Source organism: Seriola aureovittata, chromosome 22 (genome assembly GCF_021018895.1).
Source record: "Seriola aureovittata isolate HTS-2021-v1 ecotype China chromosome 22, ASM2101889v1, whole genome shotgun sequence".
NCBI lineage: Eukaryota > Metazoa > Chordata > Actinopteri > Carangiformes > Carangidae > Seriola > Seriola aureovittata.
The window spans coordinates 12,125,303-12,133,707 of record NC_079385.1 but is presented as its reverse complement, the minus strand read 5'-3'; the positions used below and the strand labels follow the sequence as shown (position 1 = coordinate 12,133,707).

Genomic DNA, 8,405 nt, shown 5'->3' with positions numbered 1-8,405 from the left:
AGGGAGAGAGACAGAGAGGGAGTAGGAGAGAGAGGAAGGGAGGGCTAGGAGAAAGTAGAGAGACAGAGAGTGGGAGGTGGTGAGAGATATAGAGAAGAGGTTGGTTGAAAACAGATAAAGGTAGGAGGAAGGAGGAGAAAGAGAGAGGCAGAGGACAAGGATGGAGATGGAAGGGAGACAGAAAGAGAGATGCGAGAAAGAAAGCTGTAACAGTGGAGGGAGGGAGGAAGAGAGGGAGGGAGGGAGGGAGGGATCATCTGATTTCATTGAAGATGAGAATCTCCCTCTGCCTCATGGGCTTTTCTCCTCCCTTGATTTTTTTTTTCCTTTTTTTTTCTCTTCACGTCTCCGTCGCTCGGCTTTCATTTTCATTCTATTCCCAGTGGCAGCTCTCGTAACGACTGGCTTTTGAGCGTCTACGTGCGTGCATGCGTGTGTGTGTGTGTGTGTAGTGTAGAGTATGTTCGTGCACATGGCCGTATGTACACACCTTTTTGAATCTGTGCGTATTTAAGTTACTGACATTGTCTGGACAAAACTGTGGTCCCCACAACATAAAATATTAATGACTGAAGTTAAATCCCCAAGAAATTAAGTGAGTCAGTGCAATGTCCTCCAAGTTGTGTCTGTGGTGTGTGTTCGTTAGAGAAAATCATTGTGAAAAAGCAAAAAATGTTTCCTTTGGAAGATACCAATGACAATTTTTGAGATAGACAGAAACAGGGAGGGTAGGGCAGTAAAAGAGGAGGGGGGTGGGGTTGGGAGAATATTAACTGGTGGGGGGGACTGTGTGTTTGTTTGTACACAGCATATAATTACTTGGCTACTTCCTTATATGGACTGACTCAAAGTTGACACACACCCACACACACACACACACACACCACACACACACACAGTGCTGTTAATGAGCATGTGAATCATTTGGCACGGTTGACGGCGTCTAAGTGAGAGACTAGTTGTTTACATAAGGGATCAAACCAAAACTTTTTCAACAGCCAAGCATCTTCTAATGCCTCTCTCAGGGCACCTGCATCGTCAAGACAAACACTCCAGGTGTTTTTTTATACTGTTCCTTTTCATAGCCTGCAAACCAGTTGTGGGATTTTTTTTTTCACTGTCTAATTTTTTATGTTATTTTTTATGACATGAAAATCCATGTTATGTAACCTTAACACTGCACTAGTCAATACTTTTTATATTAGCAGGGATCAAATATGACTTTGTGTAATGTGAAAGGCAGAGATGTCCCAAGCCAGTCTGAAAGATTGGTACTGGGCACCGATCCAGGCATTTTTGAATGGATCTGTATCAGCTAAGATAAAACAGTAATGGTATATATGATGCAGATCAACCTCATTTCCAGCTTCAGTAGATAGATGTTCTAAAAACTATGATTAAGCCACTGTACACCACCTATCCAGCTCCAAATACCAAACAGAAGTATAGCAGCTAGCAGGTGAACACAGTGGAGCACAGCAGCTGCTGAAAAGCCACATATCGCCCTTAGTTGTTGGTGGAGACCAAAACAGAGTGAAAAGGAGAGTGAGTATTGGTCTTATATTCATCAGATGGCCATAAACATGACTCCAAAAGAATGCTAATGCTGCTCCCTGCTGGTTGTGTAGATAAGCAACTCTTTGCTAACAAATTCGCTATAAGAACTTTATAAGGTGATGACGTTGCCATTATGAATCTTAATCCAAATATTTAGATTAAAAAAATTGTCTGAATCCCAATTAAACCTGGTCCAGCCAGAGTCCGGAATCTATAACTGGTGTTACAAGCAAGTATGTAATATGTTCCATGTGACATTACCAAGATAATTGGAACAATTTAATGTATTATGGATTGCAGCCCTTCAGTTTACTAGTCAGCAACTACCTGTATACTTTCCTGAGTTTCCACACAACACTGTCTGTCACCAGGTCCAGGTTTTTGCACAGGCCAATTAAAACACCAGACTGGTCAGCTGTCCAACACACACTCACACTCACACACACACACACACACACACACACACACACACACACACTCAGACACACACACACACACACACACACACACACAGACACACAAATACAAACTGAATATGAGTCCTCTGGTTTCCTGTTCAAATGTGGGCACTGTGCTGGCTTCGCTGGTCTTGAATGTACTTCCTGGCAAACAGAAATCTATTTTAGCTGCCAGTAGCTGCTGCCAGTGCTGGCTATATAGGACACACTCAGTGGTAGTTAGAAAAGATGATTGGCTAGAATGACTGGAATAGCAGGGCAAGGTGCAATATGCCGTTGCACATAAAAGTTTTATTTTGTTGTCTATTATTGTTGGACATAATAATGTAGAAAGCATGTCTGCTTTTATAACAGTAAGGATAATGGCTGTGTGTGTGTGTGTGTGTGTGTGTGTGTGTGTGTGTGTGTGTGTGTGTGTGTGTGTGTGTGTGTTTGTGTGTGTGTGTGTGTGTGATGCACTCTTACTTACTCAGAGAATTTAATGCCAGGCTCAAGGACACTTGGTATCAAATATAGAAAACAGTTCATAAGCGCCTGCACTTTTTAAAATAGCCTAAATTTGTTTAGTTCATTATGTACTGACAGACATGTTTCAGCGCCTGCAGTTACCAACACAACTCACAGGGACAAACAGGTGTGTTAGTTAGTGCAAAAGTTAGTGCAGATGTTTCAGTTCGATCAGTGCCTCCAGATCTGACAGTTCACAAGCAATTTTCAAACACTTGGTTTAAAGTCTCATACTTTTAACATGGAACACTCTCTCTTATTCTCCTTAGGTGCTCTATTCATGATAGGCAAGAGAACGAACTGCTTCACGTCTGAATGAACCATTGCTTTCCAATGGAGAGAGCAACCTTGTGGCAGCACTTGGATTTCACATCCCATTGCTGACTGAAAATTCAATCTGTTTCAACTATGACTTTGCTTTTCAGTGACCTTTCAGTTTATAGCAGATGAACAGACAGCTGTCTGTGATGTAACCTGAGAGCAATCCATGATGGATGAAAAGGATAAAAAAAGAGTTTTCTTGCACCCAGCCTTTCTTGATCATCAGATCATATATTTCCTATATATACAGTAATTGCCTCTGCAAGTTTTTGCTAGTTTTTCTCCACTTTGCCTCTGCACTGTGCTGCTACATCTGATCATGGCTAGGGCCTCGGCATTTGGGGGAAAAGATGAATCTGGAAAAGCAGTGGTGGAAAAACTGAGTTTATAAAAGTTAGTTTAATTCTATAAACAATAGTGTATTGACTGTGACTGGCCCAATCTCCTCAGGCAGCTCCTTTGAGACTTTGTCCACTGATTGAGAGGGAAGAGGTTTTTAACACCAGATAAGAGTGCGAGGTGAGCTTGATTTATTTGGTCCTCCAAGGGACGTGTCCACTTTTTCCGGGCTGGTTATGTGTCTGGCAAAGAGGCCTTCTGGCGTGGGGATCCATTCTAAGTGCCAACACCTCCTGCCAAGGCGACTTTTATGGCCGGTTCTGTTCCATCAATGATGCAGAAAATACGTGTTATGAAAAATGATTACTGGCAGTGGTTTGGAGGAAGTAAAGTATTCTTAACTTTTCTCTCTGGCTGTAATGTCTCACCCAGCATTACTCTAACAGATATACTCATTCCCCAGCCACAGGAACATTGGTTTATTTATTATCTAGGAGGCATGATTAAATCCCTGCACTACTTGCTGTTCATTACCTCTAGTATTGATGACATATGAATTTAAATTTAATCTGTTGCATTCATTATAAGTTGCTGTGTGAACTATATGCATATAGTATCTCCCCTTTCTGCACCATCTCCCTCTCCCCTCCTTTTCTCCTCTACCAGTTCTGTCTCTCCCCTCATCTCTATCTCTCTCCTTTACTCCGTTTCTCTTCACACTTACCCCCTCACCCCCTCACCCTCTCCCTCACTCTGTAATTTACTGTGCTATTGGGTGAGTGTCAGTGAAGATGAATTGGCTCTAGTCTTTGTATTAACACCAGGCCTGGCCAGGCACATTTAGCACTACAACCACTAGTTCCTGCATAGAACAAGTGACTTCAAGGCACTATCCATCTTTTTACACACACACACACACACACACATGGGAAAGATATTGTATATGTCCATGGTTTTATCCCAGGAGTCATTTGTGTCTCTGTTCCCATTCATCAGCGTTTTCTATCATCCGTGAATCAGCCTCATATTGACCAGACAGTTTTATGGCCCTTTGGTCAATATGGTCAATGAGGATTGCTCCATTAGAAATCAATCATGTTTTAATTCACGCCTTGAAACACATTTTTCCAGACAGGGTTTATTGAATAGCCTATTGTATTCCCATTGCTTTTGCCTCTGTGTTTTTATTAATATATTTCTAGTATTCTTTTTCCTCTTCAGCTTTAAAGCCTCTCAGAACTGCTTTGTAAAGCACAGTATTGTATTAAAATTGGGCTAGAATATTTTCTGGCCTATCACAGTAATTTCACAAAAGCAAGTAATGTAACATGGACTGTATCCTCCAAGTGATTTAAATAGATTGATTCAAAGATCCAATGAAATGGACCCCAAACATTGTTTTTCTTCTGCGTTTTCTATCAAATCAAACTGCCACACCGTTTACATGTGTTTACACTTAACATTGATAACTACCAAATTTCCCAACTCAAAACACCCACCCAGTTTCAAAAGGAAATACATTAAAATGTCTCACCCAAAATCTTTGAACTTTTTCCAAAATTGGCGCAAAGAGGGGGCTAAAAAAGCAGCAAATTGTACATGATTTCTTAAAAGCTCCAGTGTTAGGAACCAAGGTTATTTTTCCAGGCTTTGGAGCACTTCCTCCAAACTCACAGAAGACATTAGTCAATCATTTTCACAGGCGTGAAGTAAGTAGAACTCTTCATGACCAGGATTTGTAAAATCTGTGTAGTGCCCCTTTAAGAAAACTGCTTTAGACAAAGAGGCTATTTAAATTTCCACACAGTCATTACAACTCACTTACTGAATATAAATTTGTTTCTAAAAAGTACTCACTTCTATACATATTATTATGTATGAATACCAACTTTTTAATTGTATTGTTAAAGGCTGAATTATTTTCTTAAAATAACTGAACAAGTAAAAATGACTGTGATTAAACAACAAGGTTGTTTAATTACAAGGCTTTTAACAGTGAAATTAGTATGCTTGTTTTTGAAACTCCATATTTCCTGAGTGCTGCTTCCCTTCTCCCCATCAGCAAACTCTTAAAGCAAAGTGACATTTTGCTTTCCCTCCAACTGCACTGGTACTTATAGTAATCAGACGGCTGAAAGTGTAGCTAGAAACCTGACTAGATGGCCCCATATAGTCTGAACTTGGCTTCTGATGCATACCTACAACCTACAACACAAACATAAGTTATGAACTTGGTGACCTGGAAAACACTGGTCGTCAGTTGCCTTACATACTTGTTTTTGGAAAATTTGTTGAAAGTGAACATAGTGTCCAAGGCTCTTAGAAAAAAAGCAGCAGTTAACATGTGGGGATGACCAATAACAGGCCAATCTGAGGTCCTGACTTGTAATAGTTTAAGCAACTCAATGTTTGTAGCCAGCCTTGTCTGTTGTATTTCCCTGTAACACGCTATCTGTCACTGCAGTATAAATTAAGCGATACAGTCGAAGGATTATGAAGTATTTTAGGTGCACAGACTCTCTCCCACACACACACACACACACACACACACACACACACACTGACACAAAGTTTATCCCCTTGGAGAGTCTCATTAATTTGGCCGAGTTGATTTGTTCTGAAAGGCTCTGAATTCATCACAGCCAGACAGATGGTGGAGAGGGATTTCCTAGAGGAGAAGATGGGGGAAAGAGAGCGGTGTGGGACAGACACGAGACGCGAGAGCGAGGGAGAGAAAACAAGAGGAAAGTGGAAGGTGGAGAAGGGGGGAAAGAAAGAGAGAACAAAATAACAACAGAGCTGCACAGAGTAAAATGGAAAAGAGAAGGAGAGAGACTAGCAGCAAGAGACCAAAAGAAGAATGGATGGAAAAGAGAGAGGGATAATTGAGAGATAAAGAGGGGAGAGATGAGAGAACGCCATCTGTCTTCTTAGAGAGATAGAAACAGGAGTAGAGAGAGGAGAGGGAGGAAATGGATAAGGAAGGAGGGTGGTGCAGATAAGTGATTTTAGGCAGATTTAATCTATTTCTTTCTCAGTTTATGTTTTCCAATGTAATTAAATGAATAGGTCAACATTTTTGGAAATATGCTTATTTGCTAAGAAGATAAAAATCAATCTTGTGTCTGTGGATTAAATACAGAGCTGGAGCCGGGATATGGTTAATTTAGCTTTGCATAATAATAACTGGAGGCAGTGGAAAACAGCTGTCCCAGCTTTGTCCAAAATAAAATAATACACCTATTAACACCTCTCCAATTCCTTAACGCTGCAATAATCAATATTTTTATATTAACGATGGAAAAAAACATGTAGTGCATGGAAAGTGAAAGGGGTTGCTAATAGTGACGAACACACATAACACCTGACTCTGCAGTTTCCCTCAACTCTACAGCATGTTTTAGGACATGATGGAGATTTTAGAAGCTAAAGAGTCATAATTGGCAACCTGCATTATAGCTGAAGATGCATAAATTAACAGTTTTTTTTTGTTTGTTTTTTTAAAATCAAAAACAAATAAGTGAATGTCCCAAAATTAACTTTTACTTTGAAATTCAGATACTTAAGTTAATACCTGAATAAAATTGGATTAGTGAGGTAACGAAAGAGGAGTGATCACACACAAAAAGACACACACTCAGCACCATGTTGATCAAAATTGAGTAAGTAATTGAATTTCATGCCATATTAGTGCATCAGAATGTCGCCACTTTCCTTTCCTTTATTCCTTTTTGATGTGACAAAATTGCCTTGTTATGAGCACAAACTACCATGTTAACATTCAGAATAGAAGAAAGAGCAGAGCAGTTTGCCTTCACTGTTTCTTTCTCTTACACACACACATACACAGAGGAACATGTTTCTCCCTGTCTCTCCACTATGAATGATTTAGTGATCGTGCCTCCAACAGGCCTGCTCAAGAAGGCTGTGAAACTAGGTTAACTTAAGGTAGGCTCTGCTGACTTAAAAGGTCCACACACACACACATCTGCCCAATGTCAACAGCATTTATTTCCATTTTAAAGAAACAGGCCACCCATTTAACACTCCATCACTTCTGCTCTGTCACCTTTACGATGGCAGAATCCTCCGTCCATCTTTCTGCTGTGTCAGTGGGTTTCACAATTTAAAAAAAGCATTAATACAGCTGTGTAAATTTATGTCTTAATTTCTCTTTTTTAGTGGTAATTGTTCCATAGTTAACACAGCCTTATTCAGTTTTTGTGTTTGTGCTGTGTTTAATATGTGTTTAATTCAAAGCTAGTTAGTCCACTTCCTTTCTTTGAACTGGAAAATATCATGCGGCTCTGCCCGTGCATGCACCTCTGTCTGCATCCTTGACGTTCAAAAAGTTGCGCATGAGAAAGTGAGAGACACTTCTAGAGAGAGAGAGAGAGAGATTATGGTGAGAGAGAAGAGGAGGATGAGGGAGGGAGGTTGAGTCATCATCCTTTTCGTCCAATCCCAGCCCTCTGCCTGTTGCTTTGGTAACGTGATGTCAGTGCAGCCTCTGGTGAGTCCTCTGAGGTTGACGAGCTTCAGCACAGAGGTGTGTGTGCCTGTTTTCTTCTGCGTCTATCTTGGAGATGTCACAAAAACCAACTGTGACTTGACTTTGAAAAGTTCAGGGTCAAAGGTCATTTTTAATTGTTTATCAGCTATCATGGTTATATAAGTTCAGATCAGATGGATGTACGTCCATTTGGGTCTGTGTGTTTGTGTACCTGTGTGTACTGTTGTGAGAGTGTACGTGTGTGTATGTGTTTCCTTGTGTATGTCCATACATTTCAGCCTGTGAGTTTTAATGGCTCTGTGAGTGCATTTCTATGTTTTTCTTGCTTTTATTGCCTGTGCATGTGTGGACGTTTGTGTGTAGGTATGTGAATGTGTGTGGGCATGTGTATCTGTGTGCGTACTCAGACATCAAGGACTTTTATTCAAACTGAACATTATAATCAGCTGTTACTGAACTTTTTTTCTCTCTCTCTCTCTCTCTCTCTCTCTCTCTCTCTCCCTCTCTCTCTCTCTCTCTCTCTCTCTCTCTGAGGGGTCAACCAGAATTTGCCATAACTCCTTTAACTGGCTGGAGCAGTGTTTGTTGCCAGGCAACATCAGTTTATTGAATGCTCTCCATCAGAAAGTCATGGGATCTGCTGAGGCTTTGGTGAACATAACTCTGCCACTTTTGGGAAACACAAACAGTATTTTTTATTTTTGAGTTGA

At 40.5% G+C, this 8,405-nt stretch overlaps 1 protein-coding gene across 1 annotated transcript in view; it reads left to right on the top strand.

Moving 5' to 3' along the window:
- cacna2d4a (calcium channel, voltage-dependent, alpha 2/delta subunit 4a) overlaps nucleotides 1–8,405 on the top strand; it is an 87,394-nt gene that overhangs the window by 55,213 nt on the left and 23,776 nt on the right. The window lies entirely within an intron of this gene.